The 21714-nt window shown below is 38.2% G+C and overlaps 1 protein-coding gene and 1 pseudogene across 2 annotated transcripts in view; one reads left to right on the top strand and one right to left on the bottom strand.

Moving 5' to 3' along the window:
- LOC109557834 (ATP synthase F(0) complex subunit C2, mitochondrial pseudogene) overlaps positions 1 to 15114 on the bottom strand; it is a 58780-nt pseudogene extending 43666 nt beyond the window's left edge.
- GRM8 (glutamate metabotropic receptor 8) overlaps positions 1 to 21714 on the top strand; it is an 850055-nt gene that overhangs the window by 320963 nt on the left and 507378 nt on the right. The window lies entirely within an intron of this gene.

Below are 21714 nucleotides of genomic sequence, written 5' to 3'. Positions count from 1 at the left end.
AAACTAGAGTGGTGACTATAATCAGAAACTTGCAAGAGAAAACACTACAAACATGTTAGCCTGGGCAAAATTGATTGTTTTACAAATAAAGATAAAGGAATAGATTAAAAGAAGAAATGCTACATATTTTCTGCCCTGAGATAACAGGGATGAAGTGTTAGAATTGAAGGTGGAGGAGGAAAGGTTCTATTTTAATCCACAAAAGAAAAGGCTCATTTTCCCTTCATTTTAAGCACTTTTTTTTTTTTTTTTTTTTTAAGTTTCAGGCTTATCTCCATGTTTCAGGTGTAAGAGAAAGGCCCTGTTCCACTCTGAATGTTGGATTAACTGATGCCACTCAGTGTCCCAATCGGTTCCCTGGAGGCTAAGAGGGCATTTACTTTTTTTTTTCAAACTTAATTTTGGTTTTGTGAAATCATTAAGTCTTGGAAGGTGCTGGATGACACACTGCTGTAATTATTGCTTAGCCAAGCCTGGCATGGTCAGCTTAGTTGGATAGAATGTGGCACTTAACAACATTGAGAATACAATCTCATGTGAAGCATTTAACTTGACAAAGGGCAGAATTTACATTCCACTAGTACATCTCAACCACAGACATTGGGTTTGGAAACATAATGTTTTGGCATTGATGAAATTTGGGATAGAATGCTCTTTAGTGGCCAGTGTGACCCATTAGTGTGATGAGGAACATAGCACAAAGTGTTTGCCTGACAACCAGTGCATCTCAAACAATAACAAGTGTTATTGTCTTATATGAATGGCATTTTACTGCAGAGGATGAGATGGTTGGATGGCATCACTGACTCAATGGACATGCGTTTGAGCAAACTCTGGGAGATAGTGAAGGACAGGGAAGCCTGGTGTGCTGCAGTCCATGGGGTTGTAAAGAGTCAGACACAACCTAGTGACTGAACAACAACTATACCAAAGAAAGTTTTCATTGTTATTATCTGAGTGCCTTCTGTATGGTGGGTATTGTAGTAAACGACATCTTATATGTATTATCTCACTTAATACGCGTAGCAATCAGTGAGCTAGATACTATTGTCTTCATGTTACAGATGAGGAAACAGTCTCAAAGATGCCTGGGGACTTGCCCAATATTATACAATTAGGAAATGATAATTCAGAGACCTAGTGTTCCTTATTTAGATAGGCACAGCATGGGGAGGGAAGTGTTTTTTGGTCATTTATTTATTTAAAATTTTTATTGGAGTATAGTTGATTTGGGCTTCCCAGGTGGCCCTAGTGGTAAAGAATCTGCCTGCTGATCCAGGAGATGCAAGAGAGTCAGGTTGGATCCCTGGGTTCAGAAGATCCCCTGGAATAGGAAATGGCAATCTGCTCCAGTATTCTTCCCTAGAAAACTCCATGGACAAGAAGCCAGGTGGGCTACAGTGCATGGGGTCGAAAAGAGCTGGACATGCCTGAGCGGCTGAGAACACGCAGAGCTGATTTACAATGCTGTGCTTGTTTCAGGTGTACAGCAAAGTGAGTCAGTTATACACATACACATAGCCATTACTCTTTAGATTCTTTCCCATATAGATTATTATACAGTATTGAGTAGAGTTCCCTGTGCTATACAGTAGGTCCTTAAATAAATTTTAGAAGATTCTACAATTAGAAGAAAGAGGGATGAATGGATACTGTGGAGTCTCAGAGTCCCTACCACAACCCTGCTGACTAATTATGAAAAGAAATTAAATATGGCAGAACCCCTAACTGGCTTTTAGAAACTTACTCCTTCACAAAGAGCCTATCCATCATAGAAATTATAGGAATGAAAACTATTCTCCTGGTCTTATTGCTTGTCCAGCTTTCTTCCTATGTTCTTACACATACAATGTCAATTGAGTTTTAAGGAAAAATACCATAGGACAAGTGTTCAGCTTTTTCCAGTTCAAATATCTATCATTTGTTCAGTTCCTTTCAGCCAATCACAAGGTAATTCTATCATGGGGTCTTACTTGTGTGTCTGGAACTACATGTTCATTACTGATTCTAAGCATCATGGTCTAAGTGATTACCATCTTTTCTTAATACTGACATCTTTGCCAGCCCTGGTGGAATAATCAGACTTGTTAGGAGTAACATACACATGAAAGCAAGCATGCTTATACTGTTGCATGAAGATGTGAAAATAGCGAGCTGAGTGGCCAACTTGTTGTCTGTTGCCTCTGATAGCACTGAACTGGTAGACAAAACTGCTTCCCAAGTTTATATTAAGGAACAAAATTTATGTAATGAGAGAAACAGGAATATACAGAAGAGTCATAGTACTTGGTAAAGTTAGTATGCTGGGATACATGGTTGGGAAGTTATACGCGTGTATTGTTTTCTGATAAGGTAGGTTCCTCTGGACACCTTAAGCAGTTTCCTCTTTATATTTGTTGATCTCTGTTTTCGTCCTCTACACACACAATTATCAGCATTCATTCTGGATCCATATGAGGGTGCATTCACTTGCTGAGTCAACAAGTAGCTGCAGTTCTGATGCTCTGGCTTTGCTGCACCCCAACCTTGAAGTTTTTCTCCTCTCCATCCCCACACAGTACTTCCTTGGACTGATTATCTACTTTGCTAGGGTTTTGTCAGTTTTAGTTGCTGCCTTCCTGTTTGGGTGTTGAGAATTCCTGTTCCCCTATACCTGGGTTTCCCAGTCCCCCTTCCTCAGCAGGTCTGGGTCTCAGCCAAATTGGGAACTTTGCCCTTCTGCCCTCTTCTTTCTGAATAATTCTCCCCCATGACATTTCCCTCTTCAGTACAAACTCCTGGGTAGCTTAAAATGATCTACTCCAAGCATGATGATTCTTTGTGGTTTCCTGTTTTTACAATGCATGCAAATCTTAGATTCTGCAGCACAATTGATCCATTTGTTTAAAGAAACAAATGGTTTAAATGAACAGTTAAAACATTCACTTCCCTCTTCCTCAAATCTTCAAGTCACACTTAATTTGCAGGGAAATAAGCCATGTTTATCCTGTGGTTTTGCACAATCTTTCAGCACATGGCTCCAAACCTCCATGGAGTCAAAGTTTTCTTAGTCAAAGAAAATGAGCTGTAATAGTGGGATTTGAGTTAAGGGATTTTAAAAAATCCCTTTATTTTATTTTACTTATTTTCCCAGCTTTATTGAAGGATAAGTGACAACATAAATAAAATATTAAAAATAAAAACTATATATTTAAGGTGTATAAGTTGATGTTTTGAAATATAACATTGTAAAATAATTGCCACAGTCAAGTTAAATTAACATATCCATCTCCTCACATAGGTACCATTTTCTTTTTTTAAATTGAAGTATAGTTGATTTACAATATTGTGCTAGTTTTGAGTATATATCAAAGTGATTCATTCATATATATATATATATATATATTCTTTTTAGATTCTTTTCCATTATATGTTATTACAAGATACTGAATATAGTTCCCTGTGCTATACAGTAGATCCTTATTGTTTATCTGCATTTTCTTTTTGTTCCTTCTTTTTTTTAATAGTGAGAACACTTATGATCTACCGTCTTAGTAAATTTCATGCATACAGTGGATTATTATTAACTATAGTCCTATTGCTATACATTAGATCTACAGTATTTATCATGCATAACTGAAACTTTGTACTTTTTTGACCAGCATCTCTCCATTTCCCTCTCCCCCAAGTCCCTGGCAACCACCATTCTACTCTGTTTCTATGAGTTTGGCTATTTTAGATTGTCTGTGTAAGTGATATTATGCAGTATTTGTCTTTCCTTGACTGGCTTATTTCACTTAATTTGATGTGAATCCAATCTATCCATGTTCTTGCAAATGGCAGGATTTCCTTCTCTTGCAAGCTGAATAATTTTCCATGGTGTGTGTGTGTATATCTTTATCCATTCGTCCATGGTGGAAGTTTAGATTGTCTCTATATCTTGGCTACTGTGAAGGGAAAGGCTCTCTCCTAAGCCTGGGAAACGCTGTTGTTGTTGTTCAGTCCATAAGTCATGACCGACTCTTTGCAACCCCATGGACCACAGCATGCCAAGCCCCTCTGTCCTCCACTACCTCCGGGAGTTTGCTCGGATTCATGTCCATTGAGTTGGTGGTGCTATCTAACTTCTCATCCTCTGCTGCCTGCTTTTCTTCTTGCCTTCACTCTTTCACAGCATCAGTCTTTCCCAATGAGTCAGCTCTTCACATCAGGTGGCCAAAGTATTCGACTTTCAGCTTCAGCAATAGTCCTTCCAATGAATATTCAAGGTTGATTTTCTTTAGGATTGACTGTTTGATCTCCTTCCATAGAAAAAATGACTCATAGGTCTGGTCCAACCAACAGTTCTGGTCTCTTCCTGTGTCTTGTTTGACTGTGTAAGTGAAATTGCCTCTCCCATGATCTTAACTGCAGGCATAAAGGACCTGAGATTTCTATTCCTGACCCTCAAGAGGAACCTCATACTGTTCAGTGGTCTGTTGACTTTAATATTTCTAGTCATTTGAAGCTACATTTTATTTATTTACCTTTCTTTTTTTTTTTTTTTTTATTCTTCCAATTTTATTTTATTTTTAAACTTATCATTTTGATATTTGGCAAAACTAAAACTATTTACCTTTCAATTTATTTATACTGCTACTTTCTCTGGCTTAGAAATGACTGGTATGTTCATTTTTAACTCTGTGGTTTAACCTCTGTGTATACCATTATTAAAATCAATTTTAGAAAGTCACAAGCATGCTGTGGAGACCCATCCCTAAATACTTTTATGAATGATTTAGTGCAGGGCTAAATAATTACATTTTGTGGCTGAAAGATGCACAGTTGATAAGTAAGAGGGATTGGCTATTTCTTTGCCTTTCTTAAATATATACTAAAATTATGAATTCTTATATATTTAAAATGTAAAATCACTTTGATAGCATAGTTGAGAGCTCTGGGGGATTTTTCCTCCACCCACATTTTTCTAAATTTGGTTTCTTAAGTATTAGGAAAATACTGGGTTAAGTATAGGTCTGATCGTTATGAGCAATATACAGGGCACCCAAAAGGAATGATGTCTTGTCCTAGTCCTTGAAAGCAAGGAGACAGAATGAATGTGTATCTACATATGTATCAGGGCTTCCCTGATGGCTCAGTGGTAAAGAATCTGCCTGTAATTCAGAAGACATTGGGTTTGATCCCTGGGTTGGGAAGATTCCCTGGAGAAGGAAATGGCAACCCACTCCAGTATTCTTGCCTGGGGAATCCCATGGACAGAGAAATCCTGGCAAGCTACAATCCATGGGATCACAAGGGTCAGACACCAGTTAGCAACTAAATCATCACCACCACCTACATAGGTATCAAAGGCTGATTGGTGACTAGTATGGAGTGATGATTTATTCATTCATTCCGCATATACTCACTAAGCTTCCCCTACATCCCAAGCACTGTGCTTTGTCTTGTAGAGGAGGTGGTAGATGAAATTGACAAGGTCCCTGCTCTCATGAAATCCATCAGGATTGATGCCATATTCATTGAAGTGTTATTACATGCCAGGCATTGTTCTGCCACCTTCACGTGTACTAACTGTTAGTCTTTCCATAACTATCATGAGGCATGAGATACATTTACAACTCATAAGTGTTGGAATCAGGATTTGACCTCTAGCAACTATCTCCCTGGGACGGGGGAGCCTGGTGGGCTGTCATCTATGGGGTCCTACAGAGTCGGACACGACTGAAGCGACTTAGCAGCAGCAGCAGCAGCAACTATCTCCATAACACAACTCCCACTTACATAATGCACCAACATGCACAGGTTTATCAACCTGTAAACTGTGATAACGGAGAAGGCAATGGCACCCCACGCCAGTACTCTTGCCTGGAAAATCCCATGGATGGAGGAGCCTGGTAGGCTGCAGTCCATGGGGTCGCTAGGAGTCGGACATGACTGAGCGACTTCACTTTGACTTTTCACTTTCATGCATTGGAGAAGGAAATGGCAACCCACTCCAGTGTTCTTGCCTGGAGAATCCCAGGGACAGGGGCCCCTGGTGGGCTGCTGTGTCTGGGGTTGCACAGAGTCGGGCACGACTGAAGCGACTTAGCAGCAGCAAACTGTGATAAGTGCTTAGAAAGAAGAGTACAAGATGCTGTTTGGGGGTAGCAAAGGAAGTGGGGTTAGAGAAGAACACATGAAGAATGATTTAGTCACCAGTTAAGTGAGAACAGAAGATAGACTGAGTCAAGTGAAAGAGCTTGGTGAGTCCAGCTATGCTTTTACCTGGCTAGAGTCAATTTCTGGAGAAGGCAATGGCACCCCACTCCAGTACTCTTGCCTGGCAAATCCCATGGATGGAGGAGCCTGGTAGGCTGCAGTCCGTGGGGTCACTAGGAGTCGGACACGACTGAATGACTTCACTTTCATTTTCACTTTCATGCATTGGAGAAGGAAATGGCAACCCACTCCAGTGTTCTTGCCTGGAGAATCCCAGGGACGGGGGAGCCTGGTGGGCTGCCGTCTCTGGAGTTGCACAGAATCGGACACAACTGAAACGACTTAGCAGCAGCAGCAGAGTCAATTTCTAGATAACCTTAGTCCAATCATTAATCTCTATGCGCTCAATTGTTTTCATGATTCCTATTTGGTTGCATTGCCCATAACACCCATATGATTGTGTGCAACTTAACTGAACCCAGTGCTTGCTTTCTTTCAAAGCTTTGAAACCCATCTTTTTTTTTTTTTTTTCCTGAGGTAGAGAAGTATGTTTCCGTTAATTGCATTCTGCTTGGGGCTAATCCACCATACAGCTGTGGTTGATGTCCAGGTATGATTCTGAGGGTCTTTTCCTTGCCCCCATGAGAGGATAGGTCTTTCTAAGAGGTCACAAGACCTAGTTCCTCAGGGAAGGAATCTTGAGCTTTTCACCATCAGCATCATGATCATCTGATTCTAACCCTTTCTTGGATATCTAGATAATGAGGTTCTTGGAACCCGGACAAACCTCTTAACATTACTGCTTTTTGATATTGTTGAACTCCAGAGATTGAACTCTTTCTCTATTTCATTTAATCACAACTCTAGTCTTAGTCAAACAGTTGAAGGATCCATCTCTACTTTTCCTTTTTGCCTCCCCAATCTTAATTGTACAAATTCATTTTTGATAATATTTACTCCTTCTAGAATACAGGCCTTCTCATTCTTTTTTTAAAAAATATATTTTAATTTGTAAAATCTATACCTCTTCATGGTTTTCTTTGATTAACTCAGTTCATTAAACTTTTTTTTCCAAGTCTCCAGGCATTTTTGTATGCTATTTACATGATATCCTTTGAACTCAATATTACAACTTGGTGCACATGCCTGCTTATATTATCCAACTATATCATGTACTCTTCAAGGGTGAGAATTATGCCTTTTCTTTATAATTCTTCTACAGAGTCCTGCATGTTGGCTAACTGTGCCAACTCAAAAATGTTCCTAAATAATGAATACAGTGTCAATTCTTTATTAGTTGTCTATGACTTTCTCTGTGTGGTCTCAACCTTGACTTTAGTTTGCCAACTAAAAATACACCCTTTATATGGTATTAACTAAGGATAAACAATGTGTTCATTGATTGACTTTCTTACCTTCCAATCTGTAGTGTTGGCATGGAGAAGAGTTAACCGTCACGTATTTTGGGTTTCCACTGTCCTTAAAATAAAAGTCCAAATGATGCAATGAACATAATAGAGTTTTAAAGAAAGACTCACAACAAAGCCAAATCAAAGTAGCCAACCTACCAATGGACAAACAAAACAATGTTTCAGAGATGCTCAGGAAAAGAGAAAAATCCTTTACAGTAATGTGTTGGAGAGGCTAGTGAAATTCCTACATTGGGAGGGTTTACTCTAGATACCCCTGAAGTTTCTTTCCAACTAAGATGCTATTTTAAAATTCAGAGTTAAAATTAAGAGGACTAAAAGGAATGTTAGCAAGTGACTGTAAAAATGAGGCCTTGGGAATTTTTGGTGAGAAGGTCAATAGTTATTTTCTGTTGAGTTAGATGCTAAGTGCTGTGTGATGCTTTCAAAGCAACTGTGATAAATTATTAAGTACTTGTAATTTATTACCCACATCAGGGAATAATATATTGCAGTGTGAGCTGAAGACACCAGGCAGTGCTGGCTGAAGCATTTGTCTAGATATTGCACAAGATTGTCTGAAAAGCAACAGGCTCATTAGTAACTCAGGTTGTTGCAGGAGACTGTGTTTTCCTTGTTATGAGTTTTTCCATTTCCAACTAGAAAGTGAAGAATTGTAGAGACACATTTACATTAGTCAAGTGCCCTGGTGAGACTTCTGCCCTCTGAAATTATTGGGATAATCATCGGTGTTTTGCAAGTGTAAGAAATGAAGGAGAGACCATGACTTCTTCTATCGAAAATAAATGTTTTATGAATTCTTGATAAATACATATTTGGGCTTTTGACTTTTCAGTTATCTGTGGCTGATGTGAAATGCTGTTAATCTATTGTTTGTTAAGCTAGTTGCAAGCTACATTTTCTATTCTGCTTAGTGTAATTTTAGGAGGAATAATTCACACTAAGCATGCGGAAGCATGCCTCACATAAGGATTAATTCATAAAGTCCCTAGAGATGACCGTTTTTCATAGCATCTTCACAATCTGAGTGTTTTCTTCTACTGATTCAAAGCACATCATTGAATTTGTTATCTGGAGGAAAATAAAAAATACTCTTGCATTTTCCTGGCTAGCAATTATAGGAGCCCTTGTCATATGCTGAGGCTTGTTAGCTCTGAAACACCTTGAAAATCTTTAATTTATTTCACATAACTTCTGGAAATTATTACTTTTTTTTTATCATTCTCTATTGTAACTAATGCTTTTCTTCTGAGGTATTCTAAATTTTACCTCCGTTCTAATGTGTTCCCCATCAGCTCTACTTATAGACAAATTATTTCACTGCTCTTGAGAGCTTTCCATAAAACTTTAAAAGCATCTATCCACCTGTACTAAGCCGTGTGCTGGTTGAAGAGAGGAGGAAGGAGAGGAGAGAGGTGGATGAGTGACAGCTGGAAGAGGGTGGTGGAGTCTTGGAAAAGCAGAGAAAGTTCAGAACAGGCTAGTATGTAACCAGGAGCAAGACTGTGTATACTGAGTACCTCCCAGTTGAAAAGTAGGAGACCTTCAAACATTCTGCCTGTGAATATCACTTACCATATTGTATTCACGTGAAAATGTTTAATAATTGGTTGGAATCATCAGCTCATACTTACTTATAGTTTGGAACCTATTAGAAAGTTGAAAGAAAAAGTGACCATGCAAATAAACTAGAATAACCAATAGGCTGGTAGTCGGTTGGAACTGGATTATCCAGAGCAAAGGAAACCTTAGTTGTAGACCGTCTATCATTATTATTTTTTTTAACATTATACTTTCCTTTGTCTGGGGTTCTGTCTAAGACCTCATTTGAGAGTCATGAGGCAAAGACATATCAGAGTTAGAAGGACCAGCCAAGACTAGAATTGTGTGTCCTTTCAAAAGACCGTGTATGGGGTGGGGGGACGACTGAGCTCTTGGTTAATTACTAACCCATTATGAGCAATTTACCATGTATGTCAGGCTCTGTTCTAAGTGTTTTACATGTGTAAAAACACTGCCCAAGCCCATTAAATGTGTCAACACCTTTGCCTCCGGGCAGCCTCCTTCCAGACTTGCTTCTTTCAGACAGCTTTCCTGACCTGCAGGAGAACCCTCTGAAACTCATACCAATCCTATGTGGTTAGTACTACTTACTGTTCCCATTAAGATGAGAAGGAAATTGAGGCACAGAGAAGTTAAGTAATTTGACTAAGGTCACACAGCTGGAAAATCAGAACTGAGTTTGGGCACAGGCAGTCTTCTCCAGTGTCTGCGTTTCTAGTCCCTGTTGTCCTCTGCCTGTCCAGTGTGGCTCAGCAATGTCTTTACTCCACAGGAGTCACATTCCATTAAGGGCACAGGGCCCTGTTTCCCTTCTTATGGCCTCTGTTGCTGCAGACTCCACTTGCGTCTTCAGCGTCTACACTCCTGTTAAATAAAACCCATGAAAGTGCATATAAATTGCAAAGATCAATAAAAATGTTATTTCATTATTTCCCAAACAGGTAAGCTTGCCCCTTAAGTCCTTTTCCACCTTAAATTTAAAAGTTTTCTTATTTTCTAAAGCCTGTAGGGTGATAGAATTCTGCTGTGCCCCAAAGGATGCTAGCTTTCTATTTATATTTAAATCCAGTAGAATGAAAAGCACAGTTGCTGGGTCACACCAGCCATGTGGCAGGGGCTCAGCGACTACACATTGCTGGCAGCTACTGCCCGGACAGGGCAGCAATAGGACATGTCTATCACTGTAGAAAGTTCTCTTGGGTGGCACTAGACAGATCACACAAGATAGTATTTCCTTTCAAATGAGGCACCATCATAATTACATCACTTTGATATTGGACCATCTCATTTTTTAATCATTGTCTTTACACTTATAGAATAAATAGGATACCACGTCTCTCCCCCTCATTCCTCTTGTTTATTTACTTTTCCCTTTAAAATAAATACACTTGGCCCTGTTTCTTTCTTTCTTTTTTTTTCTTCCCTCCAGTTTTCTTGCTTCCACTCATTCTTTCATACTGAAAATGTGTGAAAGGAGCTGCCCAAGCCCATTAAATGTGTCAACACCTTTGCCTCCGGGCAGCCTCCTTCCAGACTTGCTTCCTTCAGACAACTTTCCTGACCTGCAGGAGAACCCTCTGAGACAGACCCCTTGGACTTGAGGCTCTGCATCACCCTTGAATTCAATTTCTTCCTGAAAGGCATTCATATGCTATGTATTTATTTGCATTTTTCCTGCTATGTATTTGTTTATTAGTAAGATAGAATTCACACAGTGCACATGTCAAAGAGCATCCAGGATTCTATTTAGTAAATCACCCGAGATCACCAATTTCATGTATCTTTCAGGCCATCCAACACTTTAACAGTACCTTGCACATTTCAACAGACCATTGGCCTAATCCTATGCAGCAGGCATTTAGTAGCAGCTCTCTAGTTTTTAAAAGTCACAACAAACAGGATCGGTTGTTTGTTAGATACTCTCACTGGAAGACAGAGGCTGGACTGTTCACTCTTTTATTTATTAATCCACCAGACATTTATTTCCTATAGTGCACACTTTGCAGGGCACTGAGGAGTCAGAGTTAAAGGCACAACATTAACCTGAAAGAGCCAATAGCCTAGCCAGGAAAACCAGAAGCTAAGTAAGTGACGATAATATGGTGGAATAAATGCTCTGATTGGAGATTCTAAACTGTGTTGATGGAATTATCAATGACCAGCCAACACTGGGAGGATGTGGAATCAGGAAAGTCTTCTGGAGAAGTGGACCCTCCAGATGAGTCTTGCAAGACAGCAGTTATCTACGCAAAGGCTTGTAAGAGTATCACCTTTACAGGTGTTGAGTGGGTATGGGGTTATTGGTGACAAATGAGACTAAAGGCTGAGCTAGATTATGAAGAGCCTGGATTTTGTGATGGAAAAAAAAATGGCATGCTGTTGGAATATTTAAGCAGGGAGTAACACTCACCATTGGACTAATATTTTAGACCACACACAATGGCAACTATTGAACTGGAGGCAAAAATACTGGAGAAGAGGTAATTGCAATAATCCAGGTGAGGGCTAAGGAGGGCTTTAACTAAAGCCATGCAGGGGAGAGGGAGAGAGTGGGCAGATTAAAGAGGGATTTTGGGTTTGAAACAGCAAGACTTAGTAACACATTGAATGAGGGCAATTAAGCACAGTGAGGAGTCTAGGATAATGGCCAGGTTTCAATCAAAGATATTGCTGCAAAAATTTCTCCATGGGTGAAAGACCACATTAAATGATACCTATAATTCTTTGCAGGACTGTGGGTCATAATTTAAAATTTTATTAACTTTTAGGACTCCTGACAACTTCCACTGAATATTGTAAAATATAATAAAGCTAACACTTAACATCTACATAATATGGTGGGATATCTTTTTTTCAGATACTTTAGCAAAACATTGAACATAAAGTACTTAATATTGGCAAGGCTGCTGTACAGTCATATTTTAGTGTGTTATTTTTGTTGAAGTATAATTGATGTACAATATCGTGAAAGTTACAGCTGTACAATATAGTGATTCATAGTTTTTAAAGGTCTGACTCCCTTTATATTTATTATAAAATATTGGCTATATTCCCTGTGTTGTGCAATATAGCCTTGCTGCTAAGCTGCTAAGTTGCTTCAGTCGTGTCCGACTCTGTGTGACCCCATAGACGGCAGCCCACCAGGCTCCGCCGTCCCTGGGATTCTCCAGGCAAGAACACTGGAGTGGGTTGCCATTTCCTTCTCCAATGCGTGAAAGTGAAGTCGCTCAGTTGTGCCCGACCCTCAGTGACCCCATGGACTGCAGCCTACCAGGCTCCTCTGTCCGTGGGATTTTCCAGGCAAGAGTACTGGAGTGGGGTGCCATTGCCTTCTCCAGTATAGCCTTATAGCTATTTTATGCATAATAGTTTGTACCTCTGAAGTCCCTACCCCTATATTGCTCCTCCCTGTTTCCCTGTCCCTACTGGTAACCACTAGCTTGTTTTCCATATCTGTGAATCTGTTTTTTGTTGTTGTTGTTATATTCACTAGTTGTTATATTTTTAGTCTCTACATATAAGTGATATCATACACTATTTGTTTTTCTCTGTCTGGCTTATTTCACTTAGCATAATACCCTCCACCTCCATCCATGTTGTTGCAAATGGCAAAATGTCATTCTCTTTTATGGCTGGGTAGTATTCCATTGTATGTGTATAATGTACTATATATGTAGTATAATACCACACACACACACACTTATCTTAGCAATTGTAAATAATCCTGCTCTGAAAATTTGGGTACATGGATCTTTTTGAATTACTATCTTTGTTTTTTCTTTCAGATATATACATATATATATACATACATATTATATATATATATATATATATATATATATATATATATTAACCAGGAGTGGAATTGCAGGGTCATGTTGTAGTTCTAATTTTAGATTTTTGAGAAACTTGCATACTATTTTCCACAATGGCTGTGCCCATTTACATTCCCACCAATAGTGTATGAGGGTTCCCTTTTCTCCATGTCCTTGTCAACATTTGTGATTTGTGTTATTTTTGACCACAGCCATTCTGATAGATGTGAGATCGTATCTGATTGAGGGTTTGATTTGCATTTCCCTAATGATTAGCAGTGTTGGGCATCTTTTCATGTGCCTGTTGGTCATCTGCATGTTCTCTTTGGGAAAATGTCTGTTCAGGTCTTCTGATCATTTGTAATTGGGTTGGGTTTTTTTGATATTGAATTGTATGAGCTGTTCGCATATTTTAGATATTAACCATTTATTGATCATATTATTTGCAAATATTTTTTCTCATTCTGTAGGTTGACTTACACTATTGCTGGTAATAGTATAAATTTGTATTATTCTTTTGGAAAATGATTTGGTAGTATGCACTAAAAGGGCTTCCCAAGTGGCGCTAGTGGTAAAGAACACACCTGCCAATGCAGGAGACATAAGAGATGTGGTTTTGATCCCTGGCTTGGGAAGATTCCCTGGAAGAGGGCGTGACAACCTACTCCAGTATTCTTGCCTGGAGAATCCCATGGACAGAGGAACCTGGCGGGCTACAGTTCACAGGATCACAAAGAGTCAGACACAGCTGAAGCAACTTGGCAGGCACACACGCTAAAAAGTATAGAGCATATAAAAATATGTTCATCTTGCCATGAAATTTTATCAAAGATAGTCCTCAAAAGAAGAAAAGAGCTATGATATGGAAGTGTGTATTGCATGGGTACTTGGACCTGTGAACTATTGTTCATGACCTAAATGCTGAAGAACAAGGAGAAGAGTAAGTATAATTGGTTATATCAATTCCAAGGAAGGTTGACTAGCTGAGAAAATGATGACTCTCAGTACTGTACAAGGAAATCATGTGTGCTAAGTCTTAAAGCACACCTTGCTAGAAACCCAGCGTTCTTTCTGCAGCTTCTCTTGAAATAGCATAGAAGAATACTAACAGAACAATGATCAGTGGAAAACCGAACACCAGAAGTATATGCACATTAATAAAAACTGATATTTATGGGTTTACGTGGATTAAGTCTGAAATATGTTGAAAAAAATTTTAACTCTAGGATGGTAAGGTTGTGGAGAGTATTATTTTCCATGTTTTTCTTTAGCTGTTGTTCAGTCTGTTTTTGTGCTATGATGCCACAATGATACTTTAACAATTATAAAAGTACAAAAAAAAGCAAAACAGTTTTATTTTGGTTTAGAATTGTATTGTTTAGGTCTTCAGTTTTTCCACAAGATTGCTTGTTATTATCCTTCCCAATTTAGAAGAGTTAGCTATTTAATAATAGAACACATGTGCAGCAATTCTAGTACTGCATTCTGCTTTCTAAAAATTCATTCAGCACAAATTTCACAGAAGCCCACCTACACTTTGGAGCTATTTAATTTTTCACAGTTTTATGCCCATGTTGTATGGTAGCAACCATGGAAAAATAAATTGAATGCTAACCGTGCTGCAGAAAATAGATGAAATGTATGCTGTGAGCTCTAAAAATGACAAACCCAGTGTTATTTTGGCTATTTTTCATGCTTAATAATAATAAATGGAAGCAGGAAGGAACAGGCCCTGTATTTGAATTCTTACTATTCTCTTGAGTCACATCCTACCTGAAGCCATTCAGCACCGTCTCCTTTTCATCTGATGCTGTGGCCTCTTTCCTTACCTTCTTCCTCCTCCTCTTTGCCCACTTTTTGCCTTTTCTCACATAACTTATGATTTCGCCTACCTGAGTCTCACAGACACTCACTGGAGATGTTTTTTCCTGGAGGACAAGGAGCAAGCATTTATTCGACTCTGGATTTTTGTCCTCATGAAAGGCATTGACCTGTTTCTCCCTCTTTTTCCTCCTTAAACTTCTCGCATAAATTGGCTCTGAGAGACTTGCATGTCCATTCACTTCCTTTGCACAATGCTGTGTCCAATTAGAGCCCGATGAGAACCTGGTTCCTATTGACACCATCGACATCTAAGAAGATTAGTGATTTTTTTTTTCTAAAATAAAAAAGATAAACCACACAGATATCAGGTCAATAGGACCAAAGAAAATGAAAGAAAGGTAATATCACCCTTTCGAGGGCTGTGGATAGGAGTTGGTGGAGGGTGAGAAAAACCTGTTATCAGAAAACAGTGTGGTCACCTGATTTCACATAAATCACAGCACATCTGGGACACCCATGATACCAGCGGGATTAGACAGTATAATCCCTGTTGCACAGTGACTAATGCAGGAAAAGAATTTAACAGTTTTGGGGTGACACTGTTAGGTTGTATGATTGTTCACAATTTTATGCCCAGCTGCTGTTACAAAATCTGTGAGACTTAAAATGAGTATTTGTTATTTGGTATTAAAGAAATGACTTATGAATCCAATCCCATTTGCTTCTTTCACCTCTTGGAGCCCAAATTCTGTGAAAACCAGGGTCTGGCCTCTCATCTCCTGTGCCTGGCGCAGTGCTGGCAGGAGACCTTCTTCCCATTGTTGCTGTTTGCAGTTGCCTTTATCCTGTGCATGCTGAGGGTGGGGCCTCGTCTTTCACGTGGTAAAGAGGAAGCAACCTATTGGTCGCTGGAGAAGAAATCACGGCAAATCTTTTCTGGAAAAATGTGATGTATAGATTAACTTCCAGTGCTTCAGTGTACACCATATATTTAAAACGTAGAATGTATTCAAATCACAGATTATTGAAATATTCAGTGATTTATCTCCCACTTAGGGCTCATCAGGTTTCAATTCTGGATGGATGAGCTAAAATTTGGCCAAGGAGTTCCTTCATATCTTTTCATATTTTCCTGAAACCACCTTTACCGAGGCTTCAGATCCTCACTGGTGGGGTTTGAATGACAGCTTTTTATTTCCACCTGCTTCTCTTGTGGTGTAGGATTGAACACCTACCAAAGCTACTATAAACTCACGTGCCTGAAAGCTAGAATACTAGAGTCACCTCCATCAATGTCCCCAGCTGCACATACTCACCTCTGGGAGCCTCTGGGCTCCCCTCCACCCTACAGTCACTTTGCCCGTAGACCATCATTTCCTCGTGTTCCTTGAAATAAGATCACCTGGGAGACAATTATATCCTTATGTGAGAAAACTCATTTTTTTTAACATAACAACAAACATTATATTAAATTGGAAAGGGTGTCCAGGTAAAGTATTAGTTGTGTTTTTGTTTAAATGATAGGTTTTTATGTCATTGAAAACAGTTATTGATATATCTGTAGAGTTTGGGTGGGAAACATTTATGGACAGGTTAGCTTTGAATGAGATAAAAGCTGTTGCTTTAATTAAATTCTGGCAATGTAGGTTTTCATGTTGTTCCTATTAATTACTATTTTTGTCAATATGCATTGTTGTCTGGATTTTGGTCACAATAAGATTAAACAAGCATCTGCTATGCCACCAAAAAACAAATAAGCAAATCCCCCAATTAGGTAAGATGATACAGGCCTAGGTATAAAGATACAGAAATATTTTTAAGAGAAATCCAGTTACAGAAGAGCTTCCCTTAACAGTTAGAAGCCATCCTTCAGCTTTTTTTCTTTTTTTCTTCTTACTTCATGACTTTCAAAAGCGGTACCCCACACATGCATTTTATCTGAGTGATTTTGTATATTGTACAACCAGGCTTAACTAAAACAGCAATCACACAATCACACACCTCAGTCCTCCCAATTTTGAATTTAGAAAATCTGTTTTCAATACTTTTAGACTGTTTTTTTTTTCTTCTGGGTTTTGTCTCCATTTCCCCCCACAACATCTTGATTTTTTAAACTTTCATCTTAACATTCGTCTTACTGTGGAAGATTATGACAACTCATACAGAAATGAACACCATACACAAATTGCACGTGTGTGTTCACATAGACATGCCCTAAAACAATCCTTCCAGCAGGATTGTATCACAATTTTGGTCCATTTGATATTCAGTGTTTATATTGTCATGAATCTGCATTTGATGTTATGATTGCTTTAGAAAGGTACTAAAATAACATTTCTCTTCTATATACATTTTGTTTTTCCTAGAATTAATTCCTTGCTTTGTCATAAGCTTTATTTTTTGGTGTATCTATCATGAAATCCATCTTCAAACTCGGGTAGAACTATGCATATCCTTTCAGTATGTGAAACACATCAAATATTCCATCAATTCTGGCTTTATTTTTTTGAGATACTTCTGGAATCTTCCATCTTCCTGCTCTAACCTGAACTGGGTGATCTCTAGACCAGTTCCACACCTGTTAACTCTGACCTCGCTGTATCATCACTTTGAGAAATCCATTTACCTTTTCTGTGTTGAATAACTTGTTACCTGGATTCAGAGTCTTCCCCTTTCTTGTTTCCTTCCTTGTTTGGATGGTGTAGATCCTACAGAAGCCTCCTAAAAAGTAGAAGGGAAATAGATTTTTGAGATTTCTGCATCTGTGAAATAGACTTTATTTTACCTACGCATTTGATTTATATTTTAATGGTTATGTTTTGTGTGTGTGTGTGTGTGTGTGTGTGTGAGTGTGTGTGTGTGTGTATGGAATAAAACTCGTCTTTTCTCATCATTTTGAATGTGTTGCTCCATTTTCTTCTGACCAGTAGTTCTGCCATTGAGAATCCAGAAGCCGTTCTGAGCCCTAATCCTTTCTCTAGAATCTGTTTTCACTCTCAAGTGATTTTTAAAATCTTGTGTGAGTGTTTCTTCATGTGGGTCTTTCCCTTCCTCTTCCTTCTCTTTTCTTTTTGCTAGAAGCTTGACAGGTGTTTTCAATTTAAAAACTCATTTTCTTGAGTTCTCCAATATTTTATTTCTTTGTAATGGTCTGTGTTTCTGTTTGAGACTTCACAGTTTGATGTTGAATATCTTGCATGAATCTAATTTCATGACAAGTTTTCATTTGTTTTACCTTATGAAATCTTTCCTCAACTTTCTTATCTATTGAGATGTTCCTATCTCACTTATCTTTTTAATTTCTATGAGCTCTTTCTTATTCTCTGAATGTTCATTTTTATAGCCTCCTGTTCTTGTTGCATGGACAGAATGTCTTCTTTCTGAGATTATTAATATTCTTGAAGTCGCCATCTTCTTATGTCTTGTTTCTGTGTCCACTGAATTCTTCTTTTCTGTTTGGTGTGGCATTAGGAATGTGATCCTGGTGCTTTTTGGAAGCTTGAAAAGTGTGGGTCAGGTTCACTGACTGGATTCACTTTAAAATGAGCAGGTAGACATGGTTATCTAATTGGAAGATATCCATTTATGAATATCGGTGTGGTGTTACCTTTTGGTCAGTTTCTGATGAAAGTTAGGCAGCTAAAGTCTGAATGTTAAGCAGGGAAGGGGGACTAAGTACTCCCCATTCAGCATACAGGCTTTCACTTTATAGAAACTTGCTCAGTCCTTGGTGTGCTTGAGTTCATCCTCTACAGAGAGTGATGCTCTGATCTGTGCAGAGAGGCTGGGGCTGGAGGAAGACACTGACACAGGATTTCATCGAGTTTGATTTTCACTCCCACCTTCTGGAGTCTCTGGTGCTTCCACTCCTAGAGCCTTCCTGGTGCTGGGTGGAGTGGTTGCTTTGGTATCAGTTACATTCCACCCCTTGTGGGTTTTCCTTTCAGTTTTTTATACTGTGATAAGTTAATTCTGACTTGATTATCATCTGCTTTTCAGCTTTTGAAACTTTGATAACATTTTTTTTCCTGTTTTCCGCATGTTATACTCAACAATTTAATTGGATAGTTGAAGGAAGTGGAGATAAACAAATGTGTTCTATTTTCCATATTTAACCAGACTCCAGGCCACACAGCAGTTCTTTTTCTTTTGCTGCTCTGTCCTGTTAGTGAATCTTAGAGAACAGTGGGACAGGCGAACTTGGAGGGGTGTTGTGTCATGTGACCTGTCACCATTTTCTGGGTTTTGAAAGTGGAGAGGGTGGAGTATGAGAAAAGGAAAGGAAGCAAAGGAAAGCATTTGGGTAAAGATATGAGAGAGAAATTAAAGGATGAAAGGAGAAGAGGGGTGTTTTGAATGGTGAAATGAAAGCTATTAATGGAGAAATCTGCATTAATGTCTCCATCTTCTTCATGACTCTGCCGAACCACCTTCTCGTTTCCTTTTCATTGAACTGAGAAGGAGTGAGAGTGCCCCCACAAACTGGTCTCCAGAACCTAAGCGCTTGATGGATACTCTAGTACTCTTGTAAAAATTAGCTTTTAAGTTACCCAGTCATCCTCTGATTTGTGAAGCCAGATTTCATAATTTTGAACTGAACACATTTTCTTATGTCTCTTCTAGTTCTTCTCTTGTAGGCTTTAAAGAAAGCAATTAATTGTTTTTTTTATGTGATATTCTTTCTATTTTCATATTAGAACTTAACATAATTCACAGTACTCATGGGAGACAGTGCATGTGGTATATTCATAGAAATACAAAATGTTAAAATTCAAAGGCATCTTGAGGTTCCTGCCTGCTGTCAAGCACCCTTCTTTTTAGAAATGAGAAAACTGATATCCAGAGAGGTGAAGTGTCTGCCCAGGGTGGTACAGATGGCAAATGGGCATGATTCAGTGTAGGAATGAGAAAATTGTGTCATGTCACGAGTAAACTTGTGCTAGAATGGTAGGGCAAGTATGTCTGTCATACTATTCATTATTCAATAGTATTCATATTTCAGGATTTTTTTTCCACAAACTGCTTTTTATTTTATAGATATTTACTTGCTATAGTATATGGTTGAAATATACAGTAATGCATTCGTAGAGAGAATGAGTTTTATCTGGGAGTCACTGCATGAATAGAGGTTGTAAAATTGTATCACAGAAATTTATGAGGTAACAAATGGTTATCCTTTTGCCATTTGCAGTTCTGATCAGTTTTCATTTTTGTGCTTAGATGATATTGGGATTATTGAAAGCTTAATGTTCTTTTCTAAGAATCCCCTTAGATAAATGATATAATTTAATGCAAAATGTTATAACACACCTGCTGTATTTCCTATAGCACCTTGGGTATAGATGTTTCTTGGTTTCAGTGAGTTTGATAGTGAACCTCTAAAGGATGCAATTTTGCTTTGACTTGTACATTCACAGCTTGCAATAATAGGAATTAAAAAAAAAACTATTCTTGCAAGTTCTGACATGTTTTAACATTGAAATAAATAAAGCCTTGTGTAAACTGTTTGATTAGTTGTGATTAAAATGTACTGAACCCTACTACCATCCTTGGTTCTTAGAACTGATGTTTTATTTTCTTTTCAAATGGCCATATTAATGGTTATTTAAATTTTTTCTCCATATTCCTTCCACTTCAAGATGAGTTGTCTGTTTCTTATTGTAGAAAAGTAAAATTAAATCTCCCTTGTACATAAGCACAAGGGGTTTATTACATTGTATTTAAATTATTAATGACAATCACATTTTCTCAAGAAGTACTGGACATGTTTCACTGGTGGTATCCATTAAAAATAGATTTTGCTGGCTTCTGGCTGGCTAAATCAATCATAAACTTACTTCTGAAATATTTTCTGACTTGTTGATCCTGGTGTGTATGCATGTACCATACAGCTACTTTTTTACAGTTCTTTAACCATGTATTCCTACAGTCACTGACAGGAGCTGGAGAATCTTATTCGTAGTGAAGTAGATCCTGTTCTGTTGGTTCCATATCCCTAGGCTACCCTACAGTGTAGCATTTCTTACATCAAATTGACATACTGTTTACATATTGCGTTATTTACTGTGAGTGCCGCAAGACCAGAAACCATGTCTTCTTATTCATTTTTGTATCTCCAGATTCCAGCAGAGCACTCAACATGTAGTAAGAACATGGTTAATACTCTGTGAGTGATGGTGGGTATGCATGGGTTCATAGGGAGAAGACTCCTACAGGATACTCTTTTGAGAAGCGGTTAATGAATGAAATTTTTGTCCAACCTGAACCAGACAAAAGTCAACTTTCCTAAGTTTTTCAGTCGGTCCTAATGGTATAAAACTTTGGAGTTCACATTTTGAGTATACTACCTTACCTGTTGATGCTGTTTAATTACATATATTGAGGAGATTTAATGACCAAGGGAACAATTATAAGACATAATAGCAAAGTACAATGGGTATACTTAGTCATTAGGATAATGAGGTCTATACTTGATTCCTTCTTAGTTGTGTGACTTTGGGGGCAGTTTCTACAATAGAAAAATAAGTTTGTGGTATTTACCCTACTTATTCAATAGCACTGGAATATTATGAGGGTGAAATGAGATATTAAAGCATGGTGAACTAGTATTCAATACACCATTATTGTTATTATAATTATTTTCTATTTGTTCCAAATGGGCTTTTAGTTCAGGAAAAAGTAATAGAGTTAATTTCTTTTGTGTAGGGAGTTATGCATCTCAACTTACTAATTGTCTTCTATTTTGGGTAAAATCATCCAAAATTTATTTTAACAAGAATTCTTAAATTCCTACAATGCAATAGCAAAAACCCAAGTAACTCAATTTTAAAATGGTCAAAATACAACATTGTAAATCAAATATACTTTAATAAAATTTAAAAATAAATAGATAAAAAATGGTC

Source organism: Bos indicus, chromosome 4, assembly GCF_029378745.1.
Source record: "Bos indicus isolate NIAB-ARS_2022 breed Sahiwal x Tharparkar chromosome 4, NIAB-ARS_B.indTharparkar_mat_pri_1.0, whole genome shotgun sequence".
NCBI lineage: Eukaryota > Metazoa > Chordata > Mammalia > Artiodactyla > Bovidae > Bos > Bos indicus.
This window is presented reverse-complemented; position numbering and strand designations above follow the sequence as displayed.